Source organism: Panthera tigris, chromosome B1 (genome assembly GCF_018350195.1).
Source record: "Panthera tigris isolate Pti1 chromosome B1, P.tigris_Pti1_mat1.1, whole genome shotgun sequence".
NCBI classification, from domain to species: domain Eukaryota; kingdom Metazoa; phylum Chordata; class Mammalia; order Carnivora; family Felidae; genus Panthera; species Panthera tigris.
In genome coordinates this window covers 10,746,663-10,768,041 of record NC_056663.1, presented here as the reverse complement: position 1 = coordinate 10,768,041, position 21,379 = coordinate 10,746,663, and positions in this window count along the sequence as shown.

Here is a 21,379-nt window from a genome sequence, read left to right as displayed (position 1 = left end):
TAGAATGTTCATAGATGTGTACGCACACACAATTACACAAAAGCATTAAACTGATGAGGATTAACTACTTACACCTAAAATTTGTTCAAACTATGAAAATTTTGACATAATTTTTAGAATTTTTCTCTGATTTTGTCAACAAAGCTCAGAGACAATAGGTAAAAATATTTTAAATTGAAGTTTCTGAATTCATCAATGAAACAAACACAATTAACCAGAAAAAAAGTCTCATGTATATTTTGGTGCAAAAATTCTCTACTGGTCCATTTGTACCATAATCATGAGAAGGTATGAATAACATTTCTAGACACTAATTGTTAAATTGAGGAAAAGTGTTCTGTTTTGGTGTGAAAACCTTTCTTTGATGAGTATATGGGTGGTGCTGGGATCTCTCAACAGCTTCCAGTATGAGAAGTACGACAAGACAAGGAGGTTGTAGGAGCACATTATTTCCTCAGTTGAAGGAATCCATGCAAATAATTTGCTAGTTTGATCTATATCTGGACCATCATTTAGAAACATATCTCATGGAATGACATATCTTTTTCCCTAACTCAAGATAAGATCCAAACAAAACAAAACTATTTAAGGTTAAAGAACACAATATGCTTGGAAATATGTTGTCCAAGAATAAAGGCTCAATGAAATGTCACAGTGACTGAAAGATACACTGTAGATGTAGGACTGGCCTCTGATCATAGTGAAGAATTGAGGGTTTGTCTCCTATATGAAATTTTTGGAAAGAAGAGTATTTGGTTTGTGACTTATAAATATATAAATAATTGCATGTTTACATAATCTAGGTTTTATAATATTTTAAAATATTATAATATTTTAAATAATATTATAAATACTAATATTTATAGTATTTTAAAGTATATTAAAGTATACTTGTAAGTATAAAAATGTTTATATACTTTAGGTTTCATAATACTCTATTACAAAAATTATTCCAGTTTTATTTTTTTTAAAGAGTGAAACTATGTTTTGTGAGTGATAATCGAATGTATACATTCTGTACATTAGATGAGTGATTGATTTCTTTAAAAGAAGATGGATTTACTCCTTTTTGCCTGACTTCCCATATCACACAGTAAAACAACACAGTGAAAACCAACTTTGTTCCTCAAAGAGTCTCTGAAGCAACAGATTATTTTTTTATAGGTTTAGAATATATTTGCTATTGCTATCATTATAAATACATTAAATTCCAAATTTTAATGTTGCATAACATAGCTGCCTGATATTTATTTTCTGAGGGTAGAAGCTGGGGGCTTATTTTATGCCCAGGAGGAATTAACCAGGATTTTTCAATCAGATAAAAGTTTGAACATTATGTTCTTAATTTGTTATGAAACCTTCTAGGAGAAACCAAATCTCCTTGAAAATCAGTAGATTTGTTCTTAAAATAGGTCTAAGTATGTCTTCTCTCGCATGCTTTCTGAAGATTACATACATGACTGTGGACCTCCCAACTCAACGTTGGTGTGTTAATGCCAGTTTCTTCATTTCCCACCACAAATACTGCAGATGTAAAACAAACAAACAAACAAAAAGAACCTGAAGTAATTCCTACTAATTTTCAACCACACTTCATTTCTCTTCTTTTAATTTTACATCTTAGTTATTTCCTGACTCACTGACTTCATCAGGGATACCTTACATTAATTATATGGAAACATTGATATGGTGGTTACAATGGATGAATATACCCACAATAGGGCTCTATTGGTACAAACCAGGAAAAAGAAACAATACGATGCTGGGGAATGAGGGTGGTGGTGGGTAGAAATAGAAGAGAGCATATGGTCACACTTAAGCTTCCATAAAGCAGCGTGAGTTGCCATTACCTACTATATGTGCAAAAAGTAAATACATATAGATGGCCGAACGCCACATGCTGTAAAAACAATTGCTAGCCATCGATTAACTGTAGAGACCTGCCTTCTTCAATAAAGATGCTGGATGAAATGGTTACTCATTTCAAAATATCTCCTATACTGGTAGATAAATCATATTGGCTTCATTGTTTATCTGACTTTGTAAATATTGTATCTATCATACTGATAATATTAAATGAAAAACATTCTATTTGAATTTTAATTGTTTTTAATTTTTTTATATGTTAAATGATAGCTTTGTGTTAATCTTTACGTTAGAGATAATTTGTTTTGGTCTTATGAAATTAACTTTGTTAATGTAATTTGAACATCTGTAAGTCATCCAAATTCGTATTGTCTCTTCCTAAACTCCTTGGTTACCATTTCATGTAAATCCAACACCTCAAAGATATCTGTAAAAATACACTCTGGAATGGGAATCCTTACATTTTTCTTATAATCACCTATAAAGCCTTGCTCTGAGTTCCAACCCTAAGGGTACTTTTCATCACTATGGAGTCCTATTACTATTGTCTATTATTAATATTCATCATTGCTTATGATTACCCTACCCCAAACATGAACACAATCCTTTCACCAAATCATTTAACAAAGAATGTTAAAAAAAAAAAAAGAATGAATAATAAAGAACAGAGCTGTTGTGTGTTATAGATGTTTTCTAAATATTTGAGTCTAACAGATGTCAATTACAGCCCGGAACAGAAAGAAATTTAAGCTTTAATATCAGTCATTGTAGCATCTTAGAATTTACCTACCATTGAGGATTTCTTATTGGCCATCTTTCCCTAGAATCCAGCCTGCTACCATTTGACACCCTCTACTTTCAGAACTCATCTCTTCACTTCCTTTCCTTCAACCCAGCGGTCCCGTTTTCTTCTCTAAAAAATTCCTATTACTTTATGAGGCAAAGCATTTCATTTACCTCTTGTCTCAGCTTTTCCATTTAGTCTAGGTTGGGAAGGTGTGTTTTTATAAAAACAAAAACAAAAGTCAATAAGATTGTATTCTTAAATAAGAAAATTTTCCCAAGATAAATTATAAAAGCCCAAAATAATCATGAATGGCAACCTTTCTTCTGGGTATCTGAATTTTTGTGCAGCACATCCAATATACGTGAGAGATTCCATGCTGACAGAGAGTTTTCATAAACACTAATCCATCTGAACCAAAGAGACAGGCAGAGCCTACACTGTGCTCAGCTTTTGACTGTGGACGAAGCTGAGAATAAGAGACACTAAGCAACTTTCCCCAAACTACATAGTGCCAGCTGGCTTTTCTCATTCCTGTCTAGGACTTCTCTTTTACATCACTTACACAGTAAGAAAGGTTCATTCTTCTAAATGGAATCTGTTGAGCTTGGAGTCTGAGCCGCATATGGGTGTGCTCTTTACCATACTTTATTATCTCAATAGAGACAATGGAGTGAATACATAGAGGTCCAAATAGGAAGTAGTCTCTGTTAGAAAACCTAACTCTAGTTCTTCCTAAATCAGTATCTTCCTGTACCCTTCTCAAGCTTGGGAACGTGAACTAAAGCTTTCTCCATTTTCAGTAAACCTAATGGCATGTTAACCATCGTCGCTTGAGATATATGAGGACTTACCGTGGTAAGGCATCGGAAAGTGTCTAGCAACGCCTGACGGATTGTTAGCATTCAGTAACTTATGTCAATTCCTTTTTGAGATCATTGTATGGACTTTATCTTTTATTCTACTCATATGATGTACTATATTGATTGATTTTGGATGATAAACCATTCTGGCATTCCTTGGCTAAATCTCATTTATCAAGTATATAATTCTTTTTATATGTTGCTGGATATAGTTTTCTAATATTTTGTTGAAGACTTTTGTGTCTATATGCATAGAGTTATTTGTTTGAAGTGCTCTGGTAATGTGTTTGTGTGGTTTGGGGATCAGAGCAACTTATAGAATGAGTTGAGAATTATTCCCTCTCTTCTATGTTTTGGAGGAATTTGTAAAGAATTATATTAATGTTAGAACATAACAGTAAAGCACGTAGACTTAAATGTTTTTTGTGGTAGATTTTTTATTATTAATTAGAAATCTTTAATTTTTAAATGCCCATTTGGATTTTCTGTTTCTTCTTGAGTCAGTTTCAGTAGTAGAAGTTTATCTGGGAATGTATTCATTTCATCTGACTGATCTAAACTGTTTACATATAATTGTTCATAGTATTCTTTTATACTGTTTTTTATTTCTGTGAGTTGAAAAGTGATGCTGCCTCTTTCAGCCCTGATATTAGTAATTTGAGCCTTGTCTCTTTTTTTCTTGGTCAAAGCTAATGGTGTGGCGATTTTGCTGGATTTTACAAAGACATAAAGTTTTCTTGTTTTATCTATTATTTTTCTACTCTCTATTTAATTGACTTCCTTTAATCTTTATTATTCTTTCCTTTTGTTAGCTTTAGGTTTGTTTGTTTATTTACTTAAGAGAGAGATAGAGAGAGAGAGAGAGCGCAGGGTAGAGGGGCGGAGAGAGAGAATCTTAAGCAGGCTCCATATTCAGCATACAGCCCGATGTGAGGCTTGATCTTATGACTGTGGGATCATGACCTGAGCAGAAATCAACAGTTGGATGCTAACCAACTGAGCCACCCAGGCACCCCTAGCTTTAGGTTTGTTAGCTTTTTCTAACTTCTTAACTTGGAAGCTTAGGTTATTGATTTGACATCTTTCTTTCTTCCTTTTTAATATAGATGTTTATAGCTATGAAATTTCATCTAATTACTAATTTAGCTACATCCTATGTGTTTGGTAGGTTGCTTTTTGTTTTTGATCATTTCAAGGAATTTTCTATTTCTCATCTCATTTCTCCTTTACCACCAATGATAATCTGATTAAATTTTACTTTCACTTACCTTAATCACCACCTTCCAGAAACAGGTCTTGCATTGTTAAAATGAGGAAAAATTATTATTGCCATGGAATTCTTATTTATAGTAATTTTATAATTTTTAATTCATTACATGTTATAAACAAATTATACACAGATATTCATTTACAACTAGTTACATGTCAAAACACTTTACAACCCTGCATAACACAATTTTTTATATACATACATATATCATACACACAGCTGACTCTTTTTTTCCTTAGTGTCCATATTTCTCTTTATACCTATTGTCTAGAATAGTCCCTGGCCTATAGAGTCACTCAACTAATGTCATGTTTGAATGGATTAATGAAACAATAGCAACAATGAATGTTTAAATACTTTCACATTCTAGTAGATACAGATTAATTCTTCAATTCTTTGAAACAGAACACTAATATTAACTCATGTTCAACTTTGCTTCCAAATAAGCCTTACCAAAGTAAAAATTCATGATCTGGTTATTTCTTCACCACTCTCTGTGATTTTTATTCTTCACAATAATTTCTCTCAGGACTACAAATATTTAAACTGGATATGAATAATCAATCTCATTTCCTGATCAGGCCCAGTGTTTGGGTTTTAACATACTATATGATTATGAAAGCGTAGCTGCTGGATTGAATTTTAAATGAGCTCACCCATAAATTCAGTAGAGCCTGGTGTTTCAGAGTCTTCTGTTTGTTATTTATGTTCTTTCTCTGTCATTTAAAAAATGTCTTACACAACAGCAAACAAATATACTTTTTGTAATTGCAGATATTCTAAACAATTTTGTTTAGGTATGTTTAAAATTTGTTCCAAATGAATGTTATGTTCTTTTTTTTAGCGGTATGTCCTGTTTATTTTTATGATGAAAATATATCAACAGAGCTCCTTTTTCTGGCGCAGCCTTTTCCATTCTCGAAAGGAGTACTTTGTTATGAATGGATGCCTTTTGGATTAAGTTCAGGACTGAGCTGTTTTCAGAAAATTACCTCCATTTTGGCTGACATCCCAGGGGTATTGGCATACTGTAATGACATTGTTGTACATGGGCCACCCATATTTTTTCATGATCAACAATTCTGGCATCTATTTAAATGTCTTCAACAACATTCTATCGCCCTTATCTTACAGAAAGAGCATTTTTGGAGTTTCTGGAATTTCTCATGCTTTTTTTTCTATATTCTCCCATGGCAGGTTTAATAATCTAATATATGAACCATTTTTTCCCTATCATCAACTGTCAGTAGTGGATTTTTGTTGTTGTTGTTATTGTATTTTGTCTTTTAAGTTTATTTAATGTGTTCTTTCCTGTTATGATTTATTTAAAGGCTGACCTTATCTTTTATTGTCTTCATATGTGGATGGAATTAAAACTCTGAGGCCACAACTACCATTTACAAACCCCACCTGCTTTTTTAATACTTTAAATGAATAACTCATAAATCATATAATGCCTTGACATCAATCATGTTCCCCAAATTGAGCAATGCCACAAAAAACCTCTTCTCTGGCAGTTTCCTAGTTAGAAAATAGTTAGGAGGAAGTGAATATTATGGATTGTCAAAGAGTCCCCAAATTTTAAGTTACGTAAAGGTTACCTGAGCAATTTTCTAAAAAAGTAGTCTCCTGAGGCCTCTCCCCAGGGATATTGTTTCTGAAGTTTTGCGATGAGGTATAGTCATTTGCATTTTAAGTAGCTCACCAGATATTTGATACAGGAAACATAAGTTATTCCACTGTCTTTTTCTAGTGACTCAAACTGCATTACACTGGTTCTCAAGTCTTATAAGGACTCTTTCTTCCTGAACTCCCTGGTATCTTGCTTTTAAATCTGTATATACTCACCTATATAATTAATTTTACATTTTATTCATGAGCCCATGTCATAGAACTATCTCAAAATTAGCTTTAAACCTTCCTTTTGTCACTTTTGTATCGTCTGCTTGACTAACGTTTGTAGAGCCAAGATTTGCCTCAACTCTAATGGGAGGGAAAATGGTTATAAATTGCAGCAGCCAAAGACAGTCCCTGAAAAATGGCTATAAATTACAACAGCCAGAGACACAGTTTCTGAATAGCACATTGTTGCTGCCACTGTTAAGCAACTCATTTCCATCATTTGAAGTTTAGGAGACATATAGGATTCATGTTTGGTGCTTAAGTCATTTTTTTTTTTTGATATAAAAATACAATCTACTATCCTGGGTTAAATTTGATAGGAGTACCTTTCAGACTTCAAGGAAGTCTACATGTTGAAATTCCTTCCTATCCTCATACAAATGAAGTAGATGATTTCCTACAGATATTTAGGAAAGGCTCTTATTAAGAAATCCCACTGTGAAATCATGCTCTTAACCCTCTGGGAGAAAAAGGGATTGGTGCTTCAACTCTTTCTTTTTTGCATGGACATGGATTTAATTATCATCTTGGAAAGCAAAGGAGACTCTCAGAAGACAGAAGGCATACCAGAGGATGAGAAGAGACAAAGAAAGCTACAGTCAAATCAATGACAATAAGATGAATACAGTAGAGATGAGAATGTAAACCAAAGTGGTACAGCTCAGGAAGCCTGATGTCCTAAGTAATCAGGACACAGTATATCCACTAATACCTGGAGAAAAAAAGTTCAAGATTGCACAAGAGGCGGCTTTATCTCAAGAAATATGCTATGAAAATTCCTCCAAAAAAGTCAGGCAAGAACTTTAGACCTGCAATATGACACCCTCTCCCTCTTTTTTCCCTACCCCCCTCCTACCAAACAGCTTCTGTTATCCACGCCTTCAACTTTTCCATTTTCCTTTTACCATATTTCAAATTAGTGGAAGCTCTTTCATTCTGAGGTAAACCCGACTTTATTAGTCCTTAACTCACGGTTGGCAGGAGTTAACAAATTAAACTTTTTCTTAGAGGCATTTAAAATAAAATGTCAAAAGTTAGTAGGATTCTGAGGTGTATCAATCTCATTTATATCTTACTCCTGAATAATTCAATTAAAAGAATAAACTCTGGAAAAATTACTCAAGGTTAAGTGAGAAAGTACAATTTTTACTCATGATAGATAGATAGATAGATAGATGATAGATAGATGTAATCTTTGGATGAATAAACAGAAATTTACTATTCTTACTGTTTAAGAGTGACATATGAAAAAGATATTTTGTTTGACTTAATGTGTTAGCATGCAAAATTTACACTTTCTTACATGGCATTTAGATCCCTGAGATACTTAGATCCCTGAGAAGTACAGTGTGTGTGTGTGTGTGTGTGTGTGTGTGTGTGTGTGTGTGTGTTTGTTATGCTATCGCTTTATTGCCAGCAACCAAGGAGAGACTAACACATCTCAGTTCCTCAATGAATAGTTGTTAATTGAATGACTGAGTGAATAAAGAACATCTATTATCTAATTTGCTGTGGTATTTCCCATCTATGTTAATGCATATTGCTCATAGAGAAGTTGCATTTAAAACCATTAGTATTTCCACATAGGGCGATTTAAATCCTGCCACTTATTTTAGAATTCAACTATTTAGCAAAAAATTAACTCTATAAAATTGAGACAAATTGAATAAGTAAAGTTGAAAGTTACAAAGATGTAAATGTAAATGGCGAACCTGAGTATTCTTTACACAAAGAAAACAAGTATTGTGACAAATCATGTTCAATTTATTAGTGAACAAACTTAGCAAAGTAAGAAATACATTTTATCTTGTAATCAGCAAATTCAATGTCCAAACACAGTGGCTGACAGAAATAGGAGACATAGGAGGAGAACAGAAAAGATATGACATGTGTTGAGTCAGAAATTAGTTTATGAAAAATTCTTCCAATTATTAGACATGGAAAGTTGTCAACAGAGGGTTCATTCTTATTAAGTCCTAATCAAAATGGAGGATGACTCCACTCAGATATGAAAACATAAAACTCAGGGAATGAGTTTCCTATACTCCCTCTTTGACAAACTGATTAGTGACTATTACCTATTCAAAGAGTAATGAAGGTTAGACCTTGTACAAGAAAACTTGAAATAAGGGAAATCTTTATTTATATATATATATATATATATATATATATATATATATATATGAAAAATTAAAGTTTTCTCTAATTTGAGAAAAATCCAATTATTTGAAATTTTGTTTTCTTCATTTGGTAGAATTATTCTTTATTATGAAATGACCTATTTGTTTTTTCTATTTGGTAATTACATGTCCTGAAAAAATTACCTGAAAGTTTTAAAGAAAATAAAAAAAAGTAAACTTACAAAAATAAAAATAACTTTATATCAACAATGCTACAGGAGAAGTTAAACTGTTTTTTATTTTCCCTATCAGAACTATTTTACTATGTTGTCCGACAAAAGAGTGGTATAAAATTATGCAACTGAAAATAGAAGGGAAAGTGTTATAGAGTCGCATCATTCAGTAGTTAATGAAAATGTTATACTACTTTTTTAGATATTGTGTTGTTCTGTAATTTGTTAGTTTTCAAAAATTTAAAATTTGTTGTATGTTTCCTCATTCTAAAAAAATAGAATTTCATTAGAAATTTCATCCATTATGGGGCGCCTGGGTGGCTCAGTCGGTTAAGCGGCGACTTCCGCTCAGGTCATGATCTCACAGTCCGTGAGTTCGAGCCCCGCGTCGGGCTCTGTGCTAACAGCTCAGAGCCTGGAGCTTGTTTCAGATTCTGTGTCTCCCTCTCTCTGACCCTCCCCTGTTCATGCTCTGTCTCTCTCTGTCTCAAAAATAAATAAACGTTAAAAAAAATTAAAAAAAAATTTCATCCATTTTTACAATTACTTTTTTTATATGTAATTTGAGTTACTTTTTTTAAACACTGTCTCTAAATTTTGTAAGCTTCAGGTCCCCAAATATCTACATGCCTTCCAGATTAACAGGATTTTTAGACTTTCAGCTGTGTATGTATGGAGATTACTCATTCGTAGCCAGGCATGTGGAATTTCAGTAGTCCCATCAGACTAATACACTTGGAACCATATCAGAAGAGTAGCTTCTATGTGAAAGAAAAAAATGTTTTTAAAGAATTCAATGGACTGAATGTTTATTACCACGCCCCCTCCCACATTCATATATTAAAATTCTAACCCCAAAGATGATAGTATTAGGAAGTGGGGCCTTTGAGGGGTCAGGAGGGTGGAGCTCTCATGAAGGGGATAAATGACCTTATAGAAGAGACAACAGAGAGCTCCCTCACCCCTTCTACCATGTGAGATTTTAGAGAGAGTCATCTGTGAGGAAGCTAGTTCTCATTAAATATTGAATAAACTTGCACCTAGATCTTGGTACTTCCCAGAGTCCAGAACTGTCAGAAATAAATTTCTGCTATTTTTAAGCCATCTACTTTATGGAATCGTGCTAGAGTAGCTCTAACAGACTAAGACAGAGGAGATCCAGTAGAGTGTGTTCAAGAATAAAATAGATGGTAAAGGCACCTGAGTGTCTTAGTCAGTTGAGTGTCTGACTCTTGATTTTGGCTCAAGTCATGATCCCAGGGTGATGGGATCGAGCCCCATCATTGGGTTCCCTGCTGAGCATGAAAGCTGCTTAAGATTCTCTCTCTCCCTCTCTGCCTCTTTCCCCTGCTCGCTCTTTCTCTCTCTCAAAAAGAAAAAAAAGAAAAGAATAAAATCAAGGGTAAAAATAATAATGAAAAGTTAATGGAGTTAACTTATTAGGAGTTAAGTTATTTGGAGTTTCAAATTCTGAGAAATGAAGTAGGAGGGGAAAATGAAAAGATACTTTTGGATATGATGCTAGTGATAAGGAAGCATATTGCAAGAATGGGATTATTTCTGAAAGCTGGTGAAGTAATAGAAGCTATACGGTAATAATTGGAAGAGGAAATGAATTTGAGGATGAAGTTGAATACCATTTAAAAGTAGCTTGTTAGTGAAAGGAGGGATGGAATAAGTAATAATAAATAATAACTAAAGACATATTTTTGTTGTTTAAAAAAATAATTTTGTTTCAGATCTCTTCCCCTTTAAAGCCTGTGTCTATGTCCTCATCTCTTTTTCACGGTTGGGTGCCCTCAAACATGGCTCCCATACTCGTCATTCATTAACATAAATCTATCAACATCGCTTATAACATTAATCTTTCTAAATCCAATGGGAAACTTCTCAAACTTCATCCTTTCTGACCCCACAATAGCGTTGTGTTAGTCGCTCTCTCCTTTTAAAAACAATTTATTTCTGGGCTGACTATTGCACCACACTGTCCTTGGTTTTCCCCTTGCTTAGACATATCTGTAGGCTCATCCTCCTCTGTGTGCCGGAGTTGCTGTCAGCTCGGAACCATAACCTTCCATGTCTGACCCTGTATCTTTCTGCCCATTCGCATAGCGCTGATAACCCCCAAAGCATGAAGGACTCCCATATTCATGTCTCCTGGAACGACCTCCACTATGCCACACTAGCCCTAATTGACATTGTGCCCCAGTCAAACTGAACTCCTGATACTTACTAGTTTTTACCCAAATATGGCTTGTTCAATTCTAAGAATTAGTTCCATTCAGTGACACTATCTATGAAATCCATGTAAATCATAAATCCAGGTGTCACTTTTGATGACTTTCTCCTTTGTCCTCTCACACCCAGTTCATCAAGAGGTTTTAGCCATGTTTCCCCCCCCCCCCAATATATCCTAATTTTGTCTGTTTCTTTCCATATCTCTTGTCACTTCCCAGGGCCAATCTTCAGTCATATCCGTATTCATTAACCACCGCTTTAACTTCCTTCTCTACACAATGGCCAGACTGGGTATTTTGAAAAATAAATCTAATTGTGATTGCTCCTTTTTAACAATCTGAAGTTTTCCACTGCTCTTTTAATAAAAAACAAAACAGTTAACATAGCCAAAAATGTCATATAAATTCTGACCTGTGTTTAAATCTCCAGTTTGCTCTTGTATGTGCATCCTTGGATTGTATGCTGATGCCACATGACCCACATTTAGTGTCTCAAAATTCCTTTGCTTCTGTCACGGAGCTTTACACATTATGTTACTTCAGTCTAGAATATTTTTTCTCCTTGGCTTAAGGAACTCTTACCAATGTGTCAAATTTCGGCTCAAGCCTGATTTCATTAGCGACATCATATTATGTTATCATTTTATATCTATCTATAGATAGTTATATATTTGTATATATTTGTGTATATTAGCATATACTTGTATATTTGTGTATATTTGTAGTTTCATATCTTTACAGGAATACATCACAATTAGAGATAAATCTCTATAGATAAGTCAAAATAGATTGATCATATATAACTTTCTAGGAATAAATGAGATTAAAATTCTGAGGACTGTCATTAAGAAATTATGCCAGAAACTCCATACTCACTCTCCAAATATAGTAAGTATTGAAAAAAGAGATGAATAAATCTTCATATCACTTTTAGAAAGGCAGAATAACCTCTCCTTTTCCTGGGATGGTCAGTGAATATGCCCTCTAGAGACTAAGTTGTAGGCTACAGTCAGTCAATCATCACTGAGCAGAAGCCCAGGGCCATTCAGTTGCTGAACTGTCCCAAACAGATATTGTTGGAACATTGCATTTGATAGGGTATAATGAAATGCCTTTCATTTCTCTTTCTTTGTGGCATCATGCATACACATGATGCATTGCAGTTGAAATATCTTACTGTGGCTCAATTGGAGGTTCTTACTCAAAATTTCACACCTACTAAAGAATGCAGGCTATAATATTTCTGTCAAAAAGGTGTATGTGGGGGGCGCCTGCGTGGCTCAGTCTGTTGAGCTCTCGACTTTGGCTCAGGTCATGATCTCGCAGTTCTTTGAGTTTGAGCCCCACATGTGGTTCTCTGCTGTCAGCACAGAGCCCACTTCCAATCCTCTGTTCCCCTCTCTCTTTGCCCCTCCCCCACTTGAACGTGCTCTTGCTCTCTCTCAAAAATAAATAAACATAAAAAAAGGTGTGTGATCAATGTTAAAAACACAAGTAAGGTTGAGAACAAATATCCAAGTGGAATTCATTGTTGAAACTTATGGACATGTTTTTAGTTTCCCATATATACTGACAAAGTGCTTCCCAGAAAGGGTATAGCAACGCACATTTCCACTAGAAGTGAGTTATAGTGCTGTTTACATATATCCTTGCTAGCATCAGTTATTATTTTTATCAACTGAAATTTGACACTTGGATGATTATGAATGTTAGTATCAATTCCTTTAATCAGTACTAAGCTAAATATTTTTTTCACATGCTTATAGACTGGGAATTATTTCTATTTGTGAATTTCCAATGTAGGCTTTTTATTTATTTTCATTGAATGCTTATAATTATGTGTTCATTTTGTTAGAATTTTAGTATAATTGTAAAATAGTTACATCTGTCAAAACTGTAATAAGGACACGAGGTTGGCCCAAACCTTAAAACAAATACTTCTAATTTGTATTAAAATTTGTTTCATTTGTTTATTCTTTTTCTTTCTGAATCCAGAAAGAAAATTTACCACTATTGACTTCAACCACTCTGCTCTAACATACCAGCCTTATTTCTGTTATTTCCCTTGATGTTCATATAAATGTGGGCTCACTGTCATTCCTATCCCAACTTGAATAGCTTCTCCAGACTAATGCTTTCCAATCACCTAATCTAAAGTAGACCCCCAAATGCAAACTGGTACAGCCGCTCTGGAAAACAATATGGAGGTTCCTCAAAAAGCTAGAAACAGAACTACCTTATGACCCAGCAATTGCCCCACTAGGTAATTAATTACCTAAGAGACAAAGAATACTTACTCAAAGGGATACATACACCCCTATTTTTACAGCTGCATCATCAACAATAGCCAAATTATGGGAAGAGCCCAAATGCCCATCGGCTGATGAATGGATAAAGAAGAGGTCAGCCACAAAAAAGAATGAAATCTTGCTACTCGCAACGACGTGGATGGAGCTAGAGAGTCTAATGCTAAGTGAAATAAGCTAGAGAAAGAGAAATACCATGTGATTTCACTCATATGTGTAATTTAAGAAACAAAACAAATGAATATAGGGGAAAAAGGGGGAAGCAAAACAAGAACAGACTCTTAACTATAGAGAACGGAGGGTTGCTGGAGGTGAGGTGGGTCAGGGGAAGGGGGAAATAGGAGATGGGGATTAAGGAAGGCGCTTGTGAAGAGCCCCAGGTATTGTATGTAAGTGATGAGTCACTAAATTCTACACCTGAACAAATGTGTAAATAAATAAATTAATTACTTAAAATAAAGTAGTCACCCAATCATGCCCTGTTCTGTTATTTCCTTGGCCTTTATTGATTTTTATTTGGTTTTTAGCTTAGTATTGCTTTCCTGTGTAATTTGTTAACCCCTTGAATTCACAGGTCTTTTCTATCCTCACTTAACACTATGTACCTAATGTTTAGAACATATGTGCTGAACAAATACTTGCTTGATGAAATTTTACAACATCAGTGAAAAAACAGGTTAATTTCCTCCATAACTTCCATCTCCCGGTAGGCTGCCTCTTCAGCATGCCCCCTCCCCGCCCCCGCCCCCCCCCCAACACAAACACACACTCAGAGTCCCGCTGCTACTCTGGGCTGGGCTAGAGCGGCCATCCCTGTCCTGCCTCATCTGGGTCCTGGGCCTCAGCAAGCCATGTCTTTGGGGTGAGGGGAGCCACCTTCCTTGTTCTTTGCCTTAGCTTTGCAGTGAGTGCTTCTCCTGTGCTCCCCGCTCCCCGTGGGGGTCGCGTTCCCTTGCTCCCACCCCCAGGGGTCTTGGCCAACCTCCTGCTTTAAAGCAGAATCTTAGAGACAGGCCATCTATTCTGGAGCCTCACAGAATAGGGTGATGGCACTCAGAAAGCCAATGACAGAATATTTTCTCTGTAAAAATGTAGACTGAAAAGCCATGTGTATTTTCCCGTGTGCTGCAGCTCACCTTCGGAAATAAGTCACAGGCATCCAGAAAAAAAAATTTTTGAATTTTTTCAAAATTGAATTGCTTCTACTACACAGCCTTTATTCACATAAAGCCAGTAAACATGTTTACTTTTATTTCTTAAAAATTTGTATTGCTTTTGTGAATGTGACCTATTTCATTTTGGGGGAGGAGGATTTAGTGTTTAATATTAGGATAAGTTAAAGCTGGCCATTTAATCTGGACCTCAATTTCTTCATCTATAAGTTTAATAATAGTCCAACCTCATATTTTGTGAGTGCATGAGAATTACATAATGTCCTTAGTTTGTTGTTTACTTTCTTTTCCATAAATTCTATCACCTTAGAGTGGATATCACTCAGTTTGGAGGCAGCAGGAGCTTAGGAGAACAATGGATTTAGCAAGTTTCAGGCAATCAAATCAAATAACATAAATCTCTATGCCAATTTAACGATGGACACTAATTCTGGAGTATCAGAGAATTTTCCAAGTTCTTTTTTCTCATTTACATTGCCAAGCTTCTACTTATTTATATTTTGCTCACTACACAAATCCCTCTTTAATTTTGCCAGAGGGTTTAGCCATTCCTCTGGAATGCATATATTGCATGCAAAATCTGCATTAAAAATCCGATTACAGAGCAAACTCTCAAAAAATGTTATCTATTACCACTTGACAGCACTAGAAATATCAGGGCACTTTTTAATGCAATAAATAGAATCTAACATACAATGCACATAGTTGTATACATTCCTAAAACATATAAGCAATATGAAGTTTGATTTAATAGACAAGAAGGCATATTGATCAGTGGAATTTGGCCAACCACTAATAATCTCAGATTTAAAAAAATAATAATAATGTTTATTTATTTTGAGAGAGAGCACAAGCAGGGGAGGAGCTGAGAGAGAGGGAAACACAATCTGAAGCAGGCTCCAGGCTCTGAGCTGTCAGAAGAGAGCCCTATGAGGGATTCGAACTCAGAAACGACGAGAACATAACCTGAGCTGCAGTCAGATGCTTAACTGACTGGGCCACCCAGGCGCCCCAGGAATCTCAGATTTGTTCAAAGTATTCTTCTCAAGAAACAGCTAAAGAAAGCAATAATTTACAGAAGAGGGATTAGACACATAAACAGCATGAACAAGATGTTAGCATGTTGTTCTCAAATTTCTAAATTTAACAAATGCTTCTTAGCATGAATTCATTATAAATCTATTCTTATAAGTTTATAAAGAGAATTTTTAATAAGCAAGAAATACCTTTAAGCTGCTTAAGTTGTCTTTGCTAATTAAGAAAACTGGCTGCAAAGCTACACATAAAACCTATTCCTCTTGTAACGCACAAAACAATTTTACCCATATAGTTTATCATGGAAAAATGACTTCAGACATTTTCTCTTCACCCCTGATATCAGCATATTTGAAAACTTTCAATGAATAGATTCCATGTTTGACCAGTGCATTTCACAACCTCACTCTGCTGTTACTTTGGGTTTCGATTTACTGAATTTGGGAAATAGTGTTCCTTAAATATTCTTCAGTCATTCATTTGATACTGCTGAGTGTAGGTCATCTCCTAGCCTTCCATGGTGGTTGCACTTTTAAGCCAATGTAGAACTGGTCTAAGAGAGAAACGAATAAATGATATAACATTTTAATTCAAAAGATTCCCTGACATTATGACATATTGATTTTTTGCTCTCAAATGTTTTTAAAGGGAACCAGAATTTGAATTATGTTCACTTTAAAACACGTATCTGATAAGCTTGACAGAATTATATCAGTTCACACCATTATTTTCTACAAGAAAAAAACAAGAAGAGAATAAATATACTCTAAGATCGTTATTCTCTTTGTCCTATAACTTCATGTTATGAATGACTTCACTCCAGCATTATGGCGTTTCCCCGTATTTGCTCACTAGCAGTTAGGGATTCTTTGATCTTCAAGGCTGCTATTGTATAATTGATCAAAGGTTTTGAACCTGAGGAAGAGCATAAGAGATTGGATTCTGAAATGTCAGTTCACCCACTAACTTTGACCAAATATATTTCTGGACATACTATTAAATTCATAAAAAAAAGAAAAAAAAACTTTTGCTCAATTAAATTTTTTTTGAACACAAAAAAGCATTTTAATTGCCAATTACGAATGACAATTTAGGCATATATTCTAGGATTTCTTAAAATACATTATTTAATAGACTTTTTTGGCAATATTCATATCATTAATCGTTTCTTTTGTTATTAAAATTAATAACAATGCCAAAAATGTCATACTAATTCTAATCTACTAGTCTGAAATTAAATCACGCTTGTTGAATTTTGAAGAGTTCAGGCATTATGAATTATGCATAATATTTCATGCCAGAGGAGTTCTCACACAGGTCACTCTAAAACCTTGGAAATTCAATGTTAGCCTTCACTCTGTACAAACTGATAGTGTAGCTATTCAAAAAAAAAAAAAAAGTGAACTTGCAAAGCAAATGTCATTCTAACCTCAAACTACTTTTAGTGTGTTTGAATACCTGGCAGTGAAACTGACCAAAGATAGAAGTGATATATTGCTCATGCCATTACGAAGGGAATATTGATTTCATTGCATCAACCAAGCTTAATTAAGGTGCAGTGGATGCTGTTTCTGAAGTCACCATATGGAAGGCTTGAACACCTCACTGCCTTCAAGTTAGGTTTAATGCCAGAATTGGGAGGGACAACAATGGTATTTTCTTGTGTTTCCCTCACTTCCTTCTGTTTCTCATCCATTTCCTTACATATCATACATTCAACTGCTTTTACTTTTTCAGTACAATTTTGAAGATGAAGTCAATGTTGTTGAGGTGTGAAAATCCACCACCAGGCTCCAACAGCACTTAATACACTGGTGGAAGACTTGGTGAGTTTTCTGCCTATTTGTAGAGATAACAAAGTAACATGGAGCAAATGCTACCATATTATGGGAAATTTAGAAACCACCAGAATTCTGTTCTAATGGGAAATTTAATTTTCTCAGTCTTCTTTTTTTTTCCAGTGAATCTTAAGATATTTTTTCTCTATACATGTCCTAATAAACAGGTTTATTTTCAGAGTCAAAACCAATCAAGAGGAGAATAAACACAAAGTAGGTCATCCTTAGAACACAAAAGGATAAAACTTAGCCCTGACGTATCAAGGCTTTTAAAGTACAAAAAACTAATAGAATATAAGGTGAGGAGATCTTTGGTTCCATTGAATAGAAAAATGTTTGAATACACATTATTGAGCTATTTCATCTGTGGTTCTCTCTCTCAAGTAGTTCATTCCATTCTTTTTACTTTTCTATAATTTGTTTCTTTTTTCAGGACAATAGATTTTAGCAATTTAATGCAGCATATTTTGTACCATAAAGAATGCATTTCTGAAAGGTGGAAAATATCAGCACAGTCCTAATAAAAACTCAGTTATTATTTTCAGTCATTTGATCCATTTGCAGGCATTCAGAACACTTTAGACTTCATCATTCTGTCTTCTCATGCAGAGCTGACACCATGTTATTACCCAACATAGAGATCTTTTACAAATCCAAAAATAAGTCCTGACTTGGTGAATAACGGACTCCCACCACATATTTTCAAAAACTATACAGTAATTACACTCACATGGTTGATACATGCTGCATACTAGGTCTCTGGAAAATGAATACCAGTTTAATGGACATTTTATTTTTATTTTTTCAATTGTATTCCACTTTTGCTATTAGCTCAGTATAGCCTATAGCGCAGGAAATAAAATATCTCTGTTTCTATCTCTCTCTTTCTCCCCTCTAAAGTTGGAAGAAAAATTAACCTTTCTGGTAGTGTATTTATAACTTGCTATAACTTCCAAACCTTAACAACATTTACCTAAAAACATGTCTTAATGAATATTTATGGGACGATGGTAACATTTTTATCTTCATTTTGTTGTAATTTGCCTTTAGGTAAAATGTGAAGAAAACACAGAAACCACACTAGTGTGGTTATAATACACAAAAATACACTCTCAAGTCCCCACGTACACCAGCATAATGTTAAAGGCCATAAAGTAAGAAAAATAGTATCTGAAAATGTTAAATGTATGGCTTGGTTTTATTTTGCAGGTAGTATTCTTGATTTTTTTTCAAATGACATTTAAAAGCAATTCTTTGAGGACAAATAAATCTTAATTATAAATTATAATATGTTTATCACAACCATGTGAAAGTGCATTTATTTAAATTTTTTTATTCTTATAACATCTGTACATCATTTACAAACTCGTTGATTTAAAAAATAAGCATATGTTATTTTTTACATGGAAAAACTTTACAACTGAGTTTTTAAATAGGATAATAAATACATGTATTCATTTTCCATAGGTTGTATATATCAACTGACAACATTCCTAGAGTGTTACTATTTTTGATATGTGGGCTTGGTATCGATTTGAGGCAAAATGCTACTCCCTCATCCTCTCTCTCCACTGCTCCTGTCCTTGTGATTTTGGGAGAAGAAATGGTTTGTTCCAGTTTATTGGTTTCCTTTTTCACTCTCACTTAAAGGAAGGATATTTGTAAATCTAATTTACCTGCAGAGCACATCCTTATGCTAAATGCCTTGAGCTTCTGTTCTCACAATGTTAGGTGTGCACTTTTTGTTTGTTTGTTTCAGAGGTATGATGCTCAGGCTAATCTCACTTAGATGGCTCGATATTGAAAGACCATAACTGTTCTGCTCAGGTCCTATTATGTATTTTCACCCTGTTGGCTTGTACTATCTGAGCATCACTTACTCCTCATTTGTTCATACAACAAACATTTTTGTGGGGCGCCTGGGTGGCTCAGTCAGTTAAGCGTCCGACTTCAGCTCAGGTCACGATCTCACGGTCCATGAGTTCGAGCCCTGCGTCGGGCTCTGGGCTGATGGCTCAGAGCCTGGAGCCTGCTTCCAATTCTGTGTCTCCGACTCTCTCTGCCCCTCCCCTGTTCATGCTCTGTCTCTCTCTGTCTCAAAAATAAATAAAAAAAAAAAGTTAAAAAAAAATAAAAAAAAAAACCACAACAAACATTTTTGAGATAGTATGTGCCAGGTGCTGTTCTGACTACTAAAGATACAAAGTCAAATGGAACATCATACCTACTCTAGGAACTCACAACCTAGTGTGAAATAAAGAAAATAAGTCAGTGGTTGCATTTCAATGTAATAGGTGTTGAGTGATTATACTGTGATAATCCAGACAAGAGGCATCTGGTTTCTTTTCCTTTTTGATAAGTAATTAAGGCTTCCTTGTAAAAAACCCATCAAAGAGCCTCCAATAAGGGCAACATATTAAACTTTGGTCAACTCATAACAACTCTTCTTGGTTGTTTAACAGATCATCTGTGGACACCACATAGAGGGGTGTTGCTATGAAAGAGGAATGTGAACTATATCATGGGCCCCAAGTATGGGGTACAGGGGATAAATGTCCAGGGGAAAGATATGCCAAGGGTATCTTGAGTGTAAAAGGACTGCATGTTGAAAATATGAGAAAAATCACATAAGTCATTTTGGCTTAGATCTCTTGCTCTCATGTAAAACCTACTTGGAAGCATTTACTCTTAAAAGAGTAAAGGGTATAAAATCTTGACTGTGCCCAGAGTAGAACTGTTGACACACTGCAATAAGATTTGTTGCCTGTGACTTTTTATAGCAGTTATATTAAGGGCTTCATTAGATCAGTCTGTGGGATATGATACAGTGATATGAAAGCAGTAGATAGCTGGGCATGTTCTATCAAAAGAAAGGATCCTGATGCATCATCAATGTTTCTCAGGCAATAAAGCAATTCTTGTAGCTGGTGCCAGTAGAGAGTACAGGGCATCTACAAAACCTGGATGCAGAAACAAGAAGTAGGCTTTAAACATCTAGGCCTGAAGATATCAACAAACAAAAGCAAAGATGCAAACACTGAAATGAGAATTCTCTTCAGTCCATAGTTGGAAGCATAGAAATTACACAATTGTCTAACGTGTTAGTGGTAAATTCAGAGTGGACACATTTCCTGATGTGCAATAACTATAACTATTAAGGCTATAAATGAATCCCTGTGAAAAGAATCTTGACAATTTTCTAGCATAGAGAAAAGGACACAAATAGGGACCAATAAGAGAAAATGCGAACTCTTTATTTAGTAAGTAAATAAAAAAAAACCGACCTCTGGTTATCACCTTTTAAAAATAGACTTAGTTTATTAGGCCAAATATATTTTTTGAATGAGGCTAAAATGGGCTTTGGCAAAACTCCAAAAGGAGTTTATTTTTCTACGGAAGTGGTCCTTGAAAGAGAAAGCTCTAGAAACTAATTCAAGAGCCCAAAGGGGAATCCATTTTGTCTTCCACTCTGCAGATTTTCAGTTCTGATCCTTCAAACGGTCCAGTCTCAGACCATAACAAAAAATTGACACAGAAGCAGAATGGACTAGAAGTTCGTACCAATGAGGAAGTAGTGGGCCGTGTTTTGGTAAAGAAACTCACCTATTAATATGCCATCTTTTTCCTGAGACTTGAGTTTCTTTAAGAGTTTTTAAGTCTAAATTTGAATGGTGCAGAAAACAAACATGCAGAAGAAATGCACCAAAAAACAAAGAAACAAACAAACAAAAAAAATAAGAAAAGAAAAAAAAA